Source organism: Esox lucius, chromosome 18, assembly GCF_011004845.1.
Source record: "Esox lucius isolate fEsoLuc1 chromosome 18, fEsoLuc1.pri, whole genome shotgun sequence".
NCBI lineage: Eukaryota > Metazoa > Chordata > Actinopteri > Esociformes > Esocidae > Esox > Esox lucius.
In genome coordinates this window covers 8,634,490-8,652,025 of record NC_047586.1, presented here as the reverse complement: position 1 = coordinate 8,652,025, position 17,536 = coordinate 8,634,490, and the positions used below count along the sequence as shown (strand labels likewise).

The window sequence follows — 17,536 nt, the reverse complement described above, 5'->3', positions numbered from 1 at the left end:
TACACTAATATGGGTTAGATCTACCTGACACCAGTCCATTGCATGCTATCTAGCAGTCCAATACCATCATAGAACAGTTCCTTGATGTGTGTCATTTTTCTTTCAGAAGAAGGAAGAAATTAATATAGGCCAGTTTTATTAATTTAGCTTTACCTTTAAAGAATGCTTATTTGTCCAGTCAAATATAGAGCTTTCATGAAAAACAGTGGACAGCCAATTAATAAAGGGCTTAGATAATCAATAACCCTCTGTATCAGCACATTTTGTGTCTAGCATACAAAACAAAACAACTATCTTTTGTAGCATGTAAAACATGACTAATTTGACCTTCAACAAGGGAAATGAAACCCTGCTTCTATGTTAAACCAAGAGGGGGCAGTATTTCATTATATAACAAAGAAACTACAGCATGATTGGTGCATTTTATTAGTAGTTAAACACATTCCTTCATAAAGTTGTGTTGGCAATTGTGATTTAAATGTACAGAGAGACCATTTTCATCAGGCTGGCATCATACTGCAGTTTTTATACTTTACAATAGAATGTAGAGTTTGTACAATTGCTCATATCAGCAAATGGAAACTCAGTTTCTCCCTACAGAAAAACCACCAAATGACCCCATTCATAGCCTGAATATGGATGCTTGCCTCATGGACTCAGAAAGATCCCAAACCCCAAAACCTATTAACAGATAGCTAATATAATCCTTAATAAACTACAAAAAAGCTACTAATGGGACCGTGGAGAGGGCTTGATGTAACAAGAAAATAAGTTAAATTGCTGTGCCCTGGCCTTTAAAGGGACTCTAGCCAAGCAATTGCAATTTTATCAGTCTAACAATAAAGGAGAATAAACCCATTTAGCCAACCGGCCGGTGCAGTCCCTTGTTTGTGGATTCCCATTTGGAAATGAAATGTTTTTCATTACAAGCGGTATCTCTGAGAGGGGCTGGGAAGCGATTCACAGATCTCCTGGAGAGAGCTTTCATTTCAATGACTTTTTGGTTTATGGAGGGTTTCATTGATAGAACAAGTAAACTTGGCCAAAATCAATACACTGTTTTAAAAAACAATCCCTGACCTCTATTTTAGGGTACGTCTCATGTACTCCCTTAGAATGGACAACGTTTCTTCTTCCCTAACGATCTTCTGGTCTACGCACTCTATAAACAGGGACAGCAGACACGCATTTAACTTAATTCTGAAAAAAAAATTCTCCAGCTTCCCACACTACCCCATCACAAGACTATTCTCACCACATCAGACCACCTCCACTAAATGACTGCACTGAACTGCACTAGAAACTATGCATATACTGGAAATGTGATTCTGAAATTGTGTACATTAACTGTAAATGAATGTATATTATATATTTACAGTTCGTACTCCATAATGTTATAAATAATATGTCCTTTGTTCAAAAAGTGAAGCCATGCTTTTGTGTCCCTATATGTTGTCAACTACTGTAACATTGAAGGATGGAGGCAGGAGGCAAACACAGGGAGAACAGAGGAAAGAAAATACGTTTTCTTTCTTGATTTGGTTAATAAATTAATCAAATCAAAAACAGGATCACCAACTGGGAAAGACAGGAACAAAACAAAACACAGGACAGAACAACGCCACGTAAGGGGGGAACCAAAACAAAGGTATCCAACAGGATACAATGGGGAATTAACTTAAAAAGGGTCCGTGATGAGGGAAAACAGGTGCAGGCAATAATCAACAAACAGGTGTCCTTGATGAAATGGGAGAGAGGGCGTTGGATTCAGTGGCACGGCCGTGATGAAGTGAGAGAGAGAGGGCGTTGGATTCACTGGCACGACTAGCTGCCGTGCCAGAATGTGACAACCACTTGCTGTACCATGACACCAATTAAAATAATGGATATGTGTAAATGTACATAGTGAATAAAGATGATTCTCATCTCTGGACGTCTTAACAACTACAGGAGCTTCAGCTTTCCATCCAATACCAAAAATAGATTTCAGTGTTTTTGTGCTGAGTTTGCATAACCACAAACATAATTGCGAGAAGATCTGTGCTTGTTTTCGCAAGCTGATATTAACGCAGCTGGGATAATTTTAAGAAATGTGGGCAACCAGAGCCAATAAGCTAATCGTTTTCACAGCGTGCACAGGATTGTATGACAATGCATTGTTGTATGAACCACTGAAACTTTATGTCAGCAAACACTGTTTCATGCATTTGCTTGGGGTCACATTTGTTTTAGAACAGGGTAATGTCGTAGACACAATCATTTGTGAATTGTGAACAAAAAATATTATTGTATCAAGACAACTCACATTTACATTCTGGTCATCAAGAGAAGAGTTGTGCTAAATGGTTTTCTATATAAGACCCCTTGATTGACACCCAGTCAGCATTATCATCATCAGTCTATCAAATGTATTTTATATAAAACCATTTTAAATCAACAGTTGTCAGAAAGCGGCATACAGATACCCAGAAAGGTGGCTGGGAAGACAGTCCCTACACTGCAGGAACCTAGGAAGAAACATACAGAGGAACTAGCCCCTGATAGTTGCCAGTTGTCTTCTTGTTGTGTGTAATTATTGTCATGTATATAGCCTACAGCCTGCAAGAGCCAAGCTAGGAGCTCAAAAGTCTCACAAGACAACAGAGCAGCAGACTCACAATGTGACCTACATAAACTGAGATGAGCCTCCGAGATATTCTCTTTGAAGGACTTGGCAGATAAAGAGAAATGTTTGAACAATCAGAGAGTGTAGAGAGTACATGTACCAGTGACAGAGGGAAACAAACGGATGTATTTTCAATGCCTCTGTAAGCAGACAGGTCCTTCGAGAGATGAAATTGTCTACAGATAAATTGAACAGCGGCATCAATAAAAACATTTGAGAAGGAATCACTTTCACAGTTTAACTAGATTCTGGATTCTGGAAGCAAGTTCACGACAAGAAAACATCTGTTAAAAGTTTCTCAGTTAACTTATAACAGAAATGATTGCTCTGTCGAACTCTGAACCAATATTCAGTCTTTGTGAAATTAATCCGCAAGAGTTGTGTAGAGTTGTGCATCAAACCACAGATATCCATATTAAGGCACTATTATGTTTTACTTCTCAGTAAAATAACCTTCAGTTTAGTCTCTTTCCATTTTATCTTATCTTTGCCCCTGATGTTAAATGTCTCAAGCATTCTTACTATCTATTTCATACCAAATGTATCACGCACAATCATACATGCTTGCCTATAATATTTTCCAAAGCATATTTGAACACTGAGATAATGTACATTTACATGTACCTTAATGGTTGGCTATCAAACGATTTACACGTTGCCTACTTCATCTTATGTAAAGTGGATATAAAACATCAACACACCCCTGTTAAAATGCCAGGTTCTTGTGATGTAAAAGAATGAGACAAAGATAAATCATGTCAGAACTTCTTCCACCTTTAATGTGACCTATAATGCGAACAATTCAATTGAAAAACAAACTGAAAACTTTGAGGAAAAAAAGAAAAAATATTATTGCAGTGATTATTGCATTTTGAGGTTAGTTTAATTTTAAGTAGTAATCACAGTTTTCTAGTATTTGAGTTGAATGATGAATTAACATTTGGTTACAAAAAGGAAGGAAACATGCTCCCCAATTAGGCTAGCTAGCCTGCTAGACTGTCTGACAAAATCAAAACTTCAGTAGTTCTTCAAAGTGGATAAAGCACAGCCCTACTACAAAAGGTATCAACATGCTTTAAACATTTTACCAACTGGAAGAAGAAAAAACTGTTGGTCAAAAAGTTATGGCAGCAAAATATTAACATATTTTTCAGACATTCTGTCAAATTATAATATAATGAAAAACTATAATATAAGGAAAAAATATTTCCTTTGTTAATCTAGGAAAATAGTGTAAAGAAAAAAATAATCAAAACTACATTAGTACCAAAAAGCCCCTTTACCATAATTTTGTGATTATGATATGGTTTTTCGCAGAATTTTGAAGATGTGGTGCTATACCTGAGCAGAGGACATTTACCCTCTGGTGTTATGAATAACTTATAATCATGTCTCCAGAGAAGCCCAGATTCCAATAAGGGTCCTATTTTAGGCTGAACATGTTTTTTGCAGATTCAATTAAAGTACTTAATGTTATTCCATGTTGATAAAGAAACAAACAATATTTCTTTTTACAAAGTCATGGACATATTGAAAATATAATTAACTAGTCTTTAGGTAAAACCAAAATAGACCTCTAAGGTCAAAAATGCCCGTTTAATGAATGAAGTAGATGTTTTATGGATTAGAGATTAGCTTTACCTCAGGATTGTGGGTCAAGAACATGAAGCAGAAAGGTGCATTGTTGCAATGTTGTGAAAGTGGTTAATTAACACGTTTTCTGCACTAAACTATGTTGAATATTTATCCAATGAAAAGTTGCACAATTGGAGTTTGATTCGATTTTTCTCTCAAAAACAGTCATTTGAGCTCCCTGAACGAAATGGATGTTAAAACAGTTGACCCAGTGTCGGTCAATTATCAATTCACGGAAAATAAACAGATATTTCCGCTAATTGGCCAGCACTATGGCAAATGTATGTGCTTAGACAGTGACAGTATATAAAAATCCTGTTAAATAAGCTGCCTGCTGTGTTCTGCTAATTATGTGTATTCTGCTACGCCGTGGTTCTAATTCTCAGAATATCACGCCGTTACCAGGTGGTAAAAATAGATCTGTACTGCAGTGGGTCTCAACGGGGTTCCATGACCGTCTGTGAGCAGTAGAACACCAGTGTGGTCTAGCATTATCAGAGAAGCCAGAGTTGGGCTAGACACCCTGTCTACCCACACGACGACGTATTCCCGTCATAGTGCACTACTTTTGCATTGTGCATAAAAATGTGGGTGCCATTTGGTACACTGCCGTTTGCTACCGTTCCCTAGGTTTGTCGCCAGGATCGTTTCGACAAAGGGACAACCAAAGTGGCAGCAACGGCAGCTGTGTAGTGTCACATCGCACGGAAGCATTGGAAGACCGCCTTTAGGGACGCGTCCCGGATCCAAACTATCATATCAGAGTCAAATCAATACCATTCTCTCCATTTCAAATCATCTGTTTGAATGCCTGACTGCCCTGTTATCTCCACTTCATTTCAAATCAACACAATACATAGGGGAATTGAATTTCTATGGGATGGAGCGGAACACTACATTTTAATGTTCCACAAAATGGGTATGCATAGATACGGGAACTCCTTCCAGCAAACAAGTCATTGTTAACAGCCACAAGGAACGCAGCAAATTGACATTATATTCAGAACCATGCCCTATCTTGAGTTCCGCTCATGTAATGTGACAGCTGCACATTATCGTCCAAATTCACTTACTTTTGGGACATGTACATTGAGTTCGGTGATTTCCATCACACCATTTATTCGTGGAACTGCTGCTGACAACGAGAGCCAAGCAACTAGCGATAGCAAATAGACAGTCAACTGTACTCATAAACTGTACTCAGGACTTAAAGGGGCCATATATAAGATGTCTACTGCACTATATTAAACCTTCTTTGCGGTCCATCTATCAGTTTGCATCGACTTGCAATCTCCTCATACTTGCTTTAGATACCCACAGTACTATCCTGCCACCCTAAACAACCCTGTACAAGATAACACTATTCCAGTCTCGTTCAGTAAGTTGTGTTTAAATTTAGTCTTGTAATTGTTAGAGGAGGAATTCTATACACTCTGCCTTTAAATGAGTGTATATCACTTTTGAAGGCATCAGCCTTTTTAATGTAGTCAACTGGGTGTAACTTTGGCTAATGCCTTCTGAAATCCGGTTGGCCATGTGAACTTTGTGGTGGGGGGGGGTCAGCCAATCATTACATATAATATCATTTTAATATAAACATTTATTCAGTTACACTGTCCATACTGGAACAGGTGTTATTATTGAACATCCTGTATACACAGGTGGGATGTTTTCATAGCTGACAGAAGACAGGTAATCTGTAATAAACAGCTACTATGACCTGAGGCAAAAGTTAGACTGCAGACTATAGATTTTAGACCAACAAACTCCAATAACATTCTGATTCTGTACACTTGATGTTTTGTGGCTTTTTTTTGTTGTTAAAAACAAATCTCAATGTAACGGAGACAGACTGAGGTGTAGTTATTCCCCCTGATGGGCCGTAATGCCGTTTCAGGACGATGTGGAGGGATTGAAGAAAAAAACAACTGAATGTTTATGAATTATTCACCACTGTGTGGTTTATTATTTTTATTGATCTATTACGCCAGTGCACTGGTGAATTATTCTGTTATTTGCAGCCAAAACCATCCCATCCTTCCATATCTCTTTGCCTTTTGTCAATTTTCAAGATATTATGCCTACATTATGTATCAACAGCACACTGCAGTGCCTTTGTCCTGAACTCTCCTCAGGCAGCAGTGAGCCTCAATCTGCCCCTGGTGGAATCCAGGCTAGTTGGCACTGCTCACGGTCCAAACACACACACACACACACACACACACGCATGCTCACGCAAACATTTACTTAGCAAAATGAGGACACCAAATTTGATTAACCTTAAATAATCCTACTGTTACTAATCCTAACCCTAACCCTGACCATAACCTTAACATCAATATCCTAACATTTATACCTAAACTTAACCTGGTCCTAACACCAACCTGATTTCTAACAGTAACTCCAATTGTAACTTAGGCTTTAAACTAAACTCTTAGACAACAAAAAACTCATTTTCAAAATGGTGTAAAACATTTCCCCATCAGTCAACCTTTTCTGATTTTTTGTCCCCGTTATAAAGTTAAGTCAGAAAGACACACACACACTTGTCTCCATGTTTGAGCTTTGTAGCCAGATGTATTATCGACATGGACAGTAAATGACAATATTCTCTATTGCCCCACTGGGGTGCATATTTTGTGGCATTTCTCTTCAAACTTATAAAAATACATTTCCAAAGTGATATTCATATCCTAGGAGACATTCCAACCAGTGACACTCAAGCTAGTGAAAGAACAATCAACATGTCCCCTTTGGGGTAAAGAGACACCAGAGAAAAACATTGTCAGACTGTTCTGATTTAAAGATCAAAAGACGCAGTCTGGCTGCTCAATGTGAATACACAAACGAATGATAGCGGAAAGAGGTTGAGCTAAAATTAGAATTATACACATGGTGTCATTTGGCAAAACGAATACCCTACAGATCCACTACAGATCAACTACACCACATCCTCTGCCGACCAACCAAGTGACTTCCTGACCTGGGAATGTACCGGTGTTAACCACCTCGACTAATGTCAAGCGCAATAAGACAGCATAGAAGTACTTAAGCTGTTTATAAACGCCAGACTCAATGCCAGACAAGCCGCACGACGAAATATCTCCAGATATAAAAAGGCTAAATCGGTAGAATTCTTATAGAGGGGACATTCCATGCAAAAGTTTGACATGGACAGTAAGGGAAGCGGTGTGGTTAGATAATAAACGGCATCATTGCACTGAATTTAAAAGACACTATGAGCTTTACCGCTGACCAGGGTGTGACCTTGAAGCCACAAATAAGACAGAACCCTGATGCAATAAACTCAGAGCCCATAGCCAGAGGGGGAGAGATACAAGGTTTATGGTTCTCCCCTCGAGGCGGTCAGTATAGTAATGTGGCATTTACTCTCCCCCCTCAGAATTGCTCATCTCCCCACGCCTTTACGAAAATGTGATACAAATGGGACCATAAATCCCGGACACTGATGATATACACATATTATGGGAAAGTATTTTTAACTGTAAACATCACTTGAATAGTGTTTCCCATCCAACAGGTGGCATCAATCCTCGTCTGTCGACCTGGTGGGCAATGAGTCATCATGATATCCAAGGTAAGACAATGGATGGCCCCTTTCTATTTCTGTGACTTACTTCGCCTTCCCCAAAGGGGAACAGCCCAGCAATGTAATCAAAAACACGGCACAGGGGAGTGCTACGGCTCCCATTACAGACGTCTCTTTGCATTAACAACCGTTAGCAAACCACAGTCACCTGCATGCAGAGGGGGCAGCTCGGAAATCCATCCACTCATTACTGTAAGTCACTCTGGATAATTGTGTCTGCTAAATGACTTCAATGTCAATGTAAATAGTTAAGTACCCTGATAGAAAAAGGCCTGTTGTAGCTCCGTAGTTAATTAAGCTGGTGGGACTAGTGATGTGCTGTAGGTGAGGAGGGACTCGGGAGGTAATGGTGCTCTACTACAATCCCGCGGAGGATTATGGGTACCCCTGGTTGCATTTCTACCTCTGAGGGACACCTGTGCCTCATCATATAGCAACACCTGCTACCAGAGAGGACTGTGGGGCGGCTGCGTTTTTCAAAAAAGCTGCCCCAATCCACTACCAGCTACAGAGTTTGTTGTTCTAACAATTAACCTTACCAACGGCTCCTCTTCTATCCAGCTTTAGAACCAGGGAGGTTTGACTGATAGTCAGTCGTTCATTTTCGCTCTTTCTGGTTATATGACCGGTGGGAGTAACTTTTTTGTTGTTGTAATTTGACCCGGTTTTTCCTTGTGATTTCCAATTTGTGGTTAAGGTCGCACTTCATCGCAGCAACTCCAAGCTGACTCGATACAGTCAATGTGGTTGGATTGATTTCCTGCCTGTTGGGCCCTGTCCCCCAGATAGGGCCACAGTGTCGCCGGACCCGCCATCTCAGTCCCAATGTCTTACACTGCTATATTATTGTGTTGGTGGAGTAGGGTCAGTACTCCTTCTCCACTAAGTACTCCTTCTCCACTATAAGTCCTGAATTTTCCCAGTCACCTCCAGTTTTGAACTTAGGAGGGCATGAGGTCCTGGCCCACATTTACGGAGTACCTGGCTTGGGGGACCCGTTGGTTTCCCTGTCCAGAGTCAGTCTTAGTTGTGTTTGACGATTTCAGCTGCCACAGTGCTGACACCTCCCTCTCCCCCTCACGTGTTGTCCCTGTCCTTGTCCATCAGGTCAAGCTTCCGACCTGGACTAAGTCTAGACTCAGCCCACACGCATTTATTATTTATTACAATTGTAATCTTAAGATGTTCACCCGGCACAGCCAGAAGAGGACTGGTCACCCACCTGAGCCTGGTTCCTCTCTAGATTTCTTCCAAAATTTTTGCATTCTTAGGGAGTTTTTCCCAGCCACTGAAATTCAACACTTCTGTTGTTTACTCCTTGGGGTTTAAGGCCAGGTGTTTTGTAAATGCACTTTGTGACATCTGCTGATGTAAAAATGGCTTTATAAATACATTTATTTGATTGATTGACAGTCGATGTTGAGATATGTTCACTCTGGCCATTCTGGTTCTTTTCCCGCTGCCTGCTCAACCAGGTAGCCTACACATTCTCTGGTATTTTACCTCGCTTGAGCTCCCAGGCACACAAAGCACCACGGTTGAGTTGTCGGAGCTCGAAGAGGCAAAGGTGACCATATTTCATAACTAAACCCCCCCCAAAACCCTGATGAGACTGTCCATTTGAACAGTCCTCTGCAAGAGCCCTGGGCTGGAACTGGACCCGGCAATCCTGAAAGAACTCTGGAGTGGAGGCCTAGCTTATTAGGGACACTGGCACTGTGAGATTGCCTTGGTAAACAGCTCCTATGCGTTTAGCAAATATTTTAACATGTATTCATAGTGTTTTGTTTGAATCCATTCATTCTACGTGTGGTTACATTTAAGTCTGGTTTCAATGTATTTGTTTCATGGCTGTGGATTTGCTGGCAGCTCTTTAGCCTAGCTAGCTAATGGAGAGTGATCTGCCAGCCAGCCACCAGACAACGTGCTCATCTGTACCCCGTTGACAAAGCCAAGGGCAGGGGTCAGCCTGCGGTTCAAAACAAAAACATTTATTTTCCTTTGCCTCAGCCTGGGCATCCCGGCCAATATCTGTTCGATTATATAAGAATATATCATATGCCATTAAAAAAGCATTGAATCACTCCCATCAAAAACAAAATCCCAATTGTGTTAAGTCAAATTTGGTATTATGACCCTGAGTAGTCACAACTCCTCAAGCAGGTTTAGGAAAGCAGAATATCGAGACATACGTCTCACCCGTCTGTTTCGCTTCTCATTACACTGTCAGTCAGTCAACCAGGTTGTATTCATCACTACATAGTTCTTCTTCTTATTATTAAACCTTTATTTCAACAAGGACCACAGACTGGGCCCTGCGTATCCATGTTTGCACATACAGTTTAGGTTCAATGATTCAAAACAAACGTCAGCCACAGGGGGAGTTCATTCTCTGGCCAACAACCACAACGAAGCTTGTATCGACTCAACCCACCGTAACTAGCCGCCACAGCATAAGAAAAAGCTGCGCCGCCATCGAGCTACCCTTCTACACCGGACAGCGTGAGCCAATTCGCCCCGCCCCTCCCCCGGGAACTCTCAGCATGCCGTGACCAGGATTTGAACTCCCAGTTTGAAACTTGACTTGAGAAGGTGTGCCGTGCGCCCAGTGCTCGGCTCAGCCATCATCTGTCTGCTCGTTGGTCTGGTACTCCACCAGGGGAGCAGTGCTGAACAGTCACTAACTCCCCGGGGCAGGGGGCCACTGCTGCTTCTCTCAACCCCTCTCATTCAGTCCCATTACACTACACGCTGTTTTCCGCCTGCACTAAGCTCCGCTCCTTACCACACCGCAGCTAGCCAGAGACTGGGCAGGCGCTGCTAAAAGCGGAGGCAGTGAAGTGGAAACAACTTAATCCAGATATCCCGGGGAGACAAGCTTAGTTCTGTTGAACAGTGTCGTGCATGGATGTTTCTTAGATGGATACCATGATCTGGACATAGCATGCTAACACGTGTTTGCTGGCAGGATTTAGCAGCATGAGCCTTCATTTGTGTGTATGCGCATGTGTGTGTGTGCGTGTGTGTGCATTTGGAGGTACACAGATGACACCGTTGTTATGCACACCTCTATGGTAAAGTAATATCTGTTCCAGTCAGCAAACCCTTGATCATCCTGCAGATCAGTATGCGGAAAGTGATGGATGCGTAAGCAGATTTGTCTGTCTGCCTCCTGACGTGGGCAGCTTTGTGCTAATGTTAACGTCTCGGCTGAAATTCAGCGTGAACGCAGCAAGGCCTGCCTGACCAAATTTTTTGGAGAAAGTCATAGATACGCCATCTGTAAACACTTCCACGTCAGACTTCTGGTCTATGAAGTAGAACTGCACTTCCTTTCACCTTTTAATTCCTGGTCAATATATTTAGCACGGCTTGAAAAACACATCTCATTCAAACATGTTTGTGGTGGCTCTAAATGAAACATAGCAAACAGATCATTTGGATATGGCTATGTTTTTTCCATCGATATTTTTTATATTGTCTCTTTTTGGAATTAGCAAACATACCAAACACATATAATCCCATACCAGCCTTTTAGCTACGCATTTCTTCGACCAGATTCTTTGTTTACAAGTAAGACAATATCGAGTTGTATCTGCACCTAAGAAGGTCTAATATTGTAGCACTGAGGCCCCAGCACATTACTTAAACATTTCCATTACCAGACCTATCGCACACAATAATTTACCACAAGATATCAACATTTATGTATACATTTACTAAATGTAACAACCATTGTGGTAATTCAGTGCTCTACCTTTCCCTCCAGTAGTGGAGATGAGGCTTGGTGTCAGGCTGGGTTCTCATGGGTAATGGACCAAGGGGTTATATACGTGGGGGAGGGGCACCGAGAGGTGATGGGAAGGAAAAGCACACCTCTTGTAAGAGACAACAGGCACATGGGCCTAATTAACCAACCTGGTGCTCCATATGGCTCGTTTTCACAGAACCCTCTCTCTGTGTTCAGCGCTTTCTGATTCCCAGAGACAGCTTTGCATTATGAATCCACACCACGAGGTCTTTAACATTCCACCAAGGTTGTCAGCAAACAGCCTAGCTCAGCGGGATGTCTCTGTTAACACAGTAAACCCTTTCCCATATATGGCTAGTTTTATCTCCAATGTCTTATTGGACAGTGTGATCATGAACAAGCCATGTACAATCAAATCAATGTTTTCATTTGGGGTAGAAAACAAGGATATTGAATCAAGGTCCAGATCAATAGATTCAATCCCATGTTTCAATCACAAAAGCAGCCTGTCCTCGCAGGGAATCTAAATGGAAATTCACAATGGAGAACTGGAGTGAGTGAGATGCTATCACTGTTCCCTTTACTTGAATGGCTGTAGATACTTATCCCTGGTTGTAGCAGACTAAAGCAGGGGAACACTCCTACGGTCTCCGTAATGAACTCACAGTGAGCACCATGTAATCAGTTGCACCCCACGATGAAATGCGACTACTGGTCCTCTCGTCCGCCGTACTTAATGTGCGTCACACATGATGTATGTACGTCAGACACGACATTTCAGACACCACGGGTCAGATAATGATGAAACTTGGGTGAGTGCTAAGTTTGCAGGTCTTAGGTGAACGGAGGTCTAACGCTTGTGAACTGTACTTAGAGTTTGTGCATATTGTTGCTGTATGTTATCTATCACCAGCAGCACAATACATACTGTATGCTTGTTTCTCCACAGGGTGCAGAACTTGAAGCTGCTAGATATTTTTTTATTTACACAAGATTTGGCCTCAAGGCTCTCTGGTTTTACCTACTTCCAAGTAATGTGACAGTACCTTTTTTAAAGGAGATCACCGAAATGAAAAATTATTCTTTTTTTTTTTTGTAGAATTTGTTTCTGCCATTTCATTTGATTTAAAATATTGGTTTAGAGAAGTCCTTTCCAACCTTTTTGGGATATCTCTCAGACTACAGTGGTTTTAAAACACAAAATGAAAAAAAATCCACAAATAATTAACTTAGTAAAACATAAGTTAACATAGTACTAATCGGAATTGAATGGCCAATGATTCAAAGGATTAATGCTATTCTGTGTCAGCAGATCTACAATTACTGGCCAGAGTAAGCTATTTTAAACTCTGCATGCATTTTAATAATTTTAATCTGTTAAAATAGAATCTTCTGGGGAAGGCAATCTGAAATGGGTTCCAGTGAAACACCTCTCACTCCCAACTAATGATGTCAAATAAGACCTGGGACAAAGATTCCATTCATACAATAAAGCAGTCAAATCAAACTGAGTCCTCAGAGAATACTAATGCATTAAATAACTGACTTGATATTAATAATGTAATGTAAATATCTGTTTCCATGTTATTCAGTTCTTAAAATACCTCTCAAATAGTAATTAAATATTTATTCTGGCCTGTTTGTATTCCTGATTTTGCATTTTATTTTTGTCACGCAATGAACTTAACATTATGAACATCTATGAAGCCCCATGTGAAAACATTGTTTTCATGCTTCCTTGTTAAATCATATAAAAATGTGTGAATTTCTTTTGAGTATTTGTGAATTTGGTGCCCTCCCTCCTTTTTCTCCATAAAATATCAGTAAGATTAGAACCAACTCACCAACCACATATGACACAGAATATAATAAGCAAGAATAGAAACTTCTATCATTAAACGTTCCATGTACCCTGGTCATTCATCGGAGAAGGCAACATGTGCAGTAGCAACCTTTGTCCAAAAGAAATATGTTACAACAATCATTACTCCAAGGCAAATGTAGAATCAGCATTACCTAAAACATGAGCGGGCAAACTTTTTGTTTCGGGAGCCACATCAGGATTTTGCAATGAAATGGAGGGCCACACATTTGTTTTGCAATTTGTTAATCAGAAACGATTTGCAGGCCAGGAAATTGCAGTAATTAAAAAATTTATACAGCAGGTCCATTATAATCCAAAACTATTTTATGACCTACCACGGGCCAGATGGAATTGCCTCACAGAAAGGCCTTAGCACCGACCTAAAAGCAAAAAAAAAAAAAGAACTATTCTACAACCAATCCATTTGTCACAGTGTGAAGAGGTGGGTTTACACAATGCATCCAGGACAATTAATTTGTCCTTTGCAGACAGACAGCTCTGATGATCCATGAATCATGCACATGTATTAGTTGGGAATTTGGATCTCAGTGGAAGACTGAAAGGGTTATATGAGAGAATCAGCAAAAGCGAAAAAGACAGAGGTACAGATAATGCTCAACAGGGAACCTAGCTTTGCTCAAATAGGCTCTGACATCTGTCCTGTTTCCAATATGTTACTTGAGTTCCAAAAAGCTCCAGCAACTTTAATGAATGACGAGGGTAAGCTTTGTTTAAAAAACAACTCCCAATTTATTTTTCACCATAACATTTGCACAACCAAAGTAATATAAAGAGGAAGGGTGTCAACACTCAGGCTAAAAGCCTGCTATAAGGAGTAGAATACAGCGTAGTTCTGAAGCCATGTTAGAGTTGGGAAGGAACTCTTAAAAGAACTAAAGGCTTCCCTATTATTAATGTGCTCTGTCCATTTCTAGACACATTTGCCATTTTTGGGATGCTAGGGCAGTGGAGAGGGAGAGAGGAAGGCAATAAAACATACAAGCTTGGATGCTCCACTTATTACAATTCATTATTTATATGGCCACATTAGCTATGGGCAAAACCCACAATTTCATATTGAGGGGTTCTCGGCCACCAGAGCCCAGGCAGATGGAATCGAAAAGACTTGTTACACGAAATGAAGACTGCAGTGAGTACACGGCCCATGAATAATGGATACAATACGTTGCTGTGCTGCTGAATGATAACGTTCCTCTCTCTATCGCTCTCTCTCTCTGTCTCTCTCACTCTCGCTTTCTCATTTTGTCTACATGCTCAGTGAGCCCAGTCCTTGCTAAACATCTACTGTAAGCCATGCATTGATTGTGTTTAATCTGAGGAATATCTTATAATATCAAAGCACTCTGGGGTATGAGATAAAGACCCCATGCATAATAGTGTTACATACCGTATCACTATACTTTACAGGCTCTGGAAGATGGAACTAGTGGCCCATTGGTAAAAAGTTAAAATTACATTGTATAAAGCCAACCAGTGTGTGGAGAGATGAGGAAGAAAACTCTCTATGAATTCTAACAAACTCCATGAAGTCTTGGAATGGAACTTGTTGAATTTTCAGTGCAATGAAAATTCATTTTATTATACTGTACATCGTTTTCCCACTTGACTGCGTGAACTGTATAGCCACAGAAATTAAAAAGACTACAGTATGATTACAAACAGTTCAATACTTTGGGTGTGAAAATAGAAAACAAAAACATGGTATTACTGACTGTATGAAATACAATCTCCAGACTTGTTTTTAATGAGAGATGGAGTTCACTCATTTTGGGAAAGTCAAGACTGTTAATAATTCACCTGTGGTATTAGACTAAACACATGGTTCTGTTTCCTCTCAAACCTGAACAAATCCATTCTGCATAAGCTAATCTATTTAACGTAACCAGTCTGTGGTAAAAACATCTCACCACTGTACTGCCTCCTACAGTTGGACACCATTTCATGTCATATGTCAGAGGAACACGATCATTAAATTCTGACATCTCAGTGTTGTCCTTCAACCTCATACCCTTACAGCTTATACAGAACTGTGCCTCTCAAATGAAATGACGACAATAACCTCTACACACACAATGTAATTATGCCAAAGTATCACAGGGAAAAGCCATGTTTGAAGGGCAGTGGTTTATGAATCTATTCTGCCACCACGTACCTTGGCCCCAGTGGCAGTAGTTTATCATGTATACAGCGAAGGTGAGTGCGCTCACACCAGCGTGTCATCTGGCCAACGTGTTCCTCCGACGACCTCGTCCCTTTCCTCATGACTTACGCATTGCCCCTGTCTTTTAATATCAACTTCAATTACGGCCCCCCACAGGCAGGTAGCCTAGCACCGGTATACAGCAACATAAATACAAAGTGCCTGGGGCAATGGCCCTGCATATTGCTTAGCTTCATCACCATTCCACTGCAATTCGTGACACTCCAGAACAATAGGAAATATGGATATTACAGGCTGATTATTTGACAAGGGAGAGCCTCAGAAAATAATTTTATGACATTTTTTCTTTCAATGCTGTGTGAATAGTGTGAGGTTAGTGTTGTGATTAAAAATATGCTTTCTCTTCATACATGTTTTCTCTTCATGAACCTGATATTAAAGAGATACTTCCAGATTGTAGGAATCTTTCCACGATTCAGATGACATTGTGAATGCCATTTTGAAGTATCCATATCTTGTATGAAGGATGCTAGAGGTAGTTTCTCAAGAAAAAGCTTATTAGCTTAGCATAGCTATTGAAAAACTACACAAACAGCTGATGTAATAGCTGTTACCATTGACTTCCAGGGACAGTGCTAACATATAAACACGTTGTCTACAAGTTAATCAGAGTCTGGCATCACTATCTTTGAGATGTATATAACCCGGGTTTCCTGAAGGAAGGAATGAGGTATGGGACATTATGGGGTATTTGCTCTCACTGCTTGCACACCTAAACTCACTATCCAGTCATGCCTTTCAAGGCCAAAAAGTACATTAGTCCGACTGAAAGCCTTGCTGATATAATCACATCTCGGCACATGCACTCAAGGCTTCAGCATCACTCCGACCGATTCTCGCAAGATTTGCTTGGTGTGTTCTGGCTTGGGTCATGCTTCTGCTGCACCTGTCACACCCAGTTGGTGCGATAAACTGTCATGGAAAACTGTCTTGACCACAGACAAGCAGTCCCCCAGGGCGAAACAGAACAAGCAGGCCTTTCCCAGCCGGCAGCAACTTACAGCGAACTGACGTTTGTAACCCCAAACATCACTGATCTCCACAACACACAGACTGACAGTAGGGAATGGACTCTAATCATAGAGTTTACATGTTCGCGTAGCACTTCCCACACTGTTGAGTGAACGATGGAACTCAGCGGCAGTCACGTCTACCCAGCTGACTCCGTTGGGGATACCTCGCCCTGAGTTTGCGGGTAAGGTAGAGGGAGCTGGGCACTCAACACCAACCCACAGTCCGCTTGGTTGGTCTGCGGTCGGGTGACTGCAGAGGAAACAGGTATAACTGGCCCTTTGGAAGAGTGTTGCTGTGTTTGAAGCAGCTTACCCCTCTTGTCCTGAACTAAACAGAGTGTTTGGGTCTAGAATGGAAAACTGCCCATGTGTTTCCTATGTATAACAGTGGGAATATGGGTGACCTACATAACTATCATCCCATCTGTAAATTCTCTTACCATGCTAGAACTCTGGAGTCACTGGTAAATAATGTAATGTAACAGCATTTTTCTGGAGTCATTGGCTAATGTAACGTAACTATTTTTTTATGCTGATGACAGTAATATACATAATACATGGCTGTTCACTCTCCTGCACAAGCACATGCACACTTACAGTCCCTTGCATTGGGTAGATTTCCCATACCTACAAAATTCACTTATTATGATATTATGTATATATGTATACAGTATATTATATATATTATGTTAGTAATAAATGCACATGGAACAAAGTATTTACTAATAATAACCATTTAAACTTGTATAGCGCTTT

At 40.7% G+C, this 17,536-nt stretch overlaps 1 protein-coding gene across 2 annotated transcripts in view; it reads right to left on the bottom strand.

Moving 5' to 3' along the window:
* The window catches only part of LOC105017884 (heparan sulfate glucosamine 3-O-sulfotransferase 5), a 53,783-nt gene that overhangs the window by 3,697 nt on the left and 32,550 nt on the right, over positions 1–17,536 (bottom strand). The window lies entirely within an intron of this gene.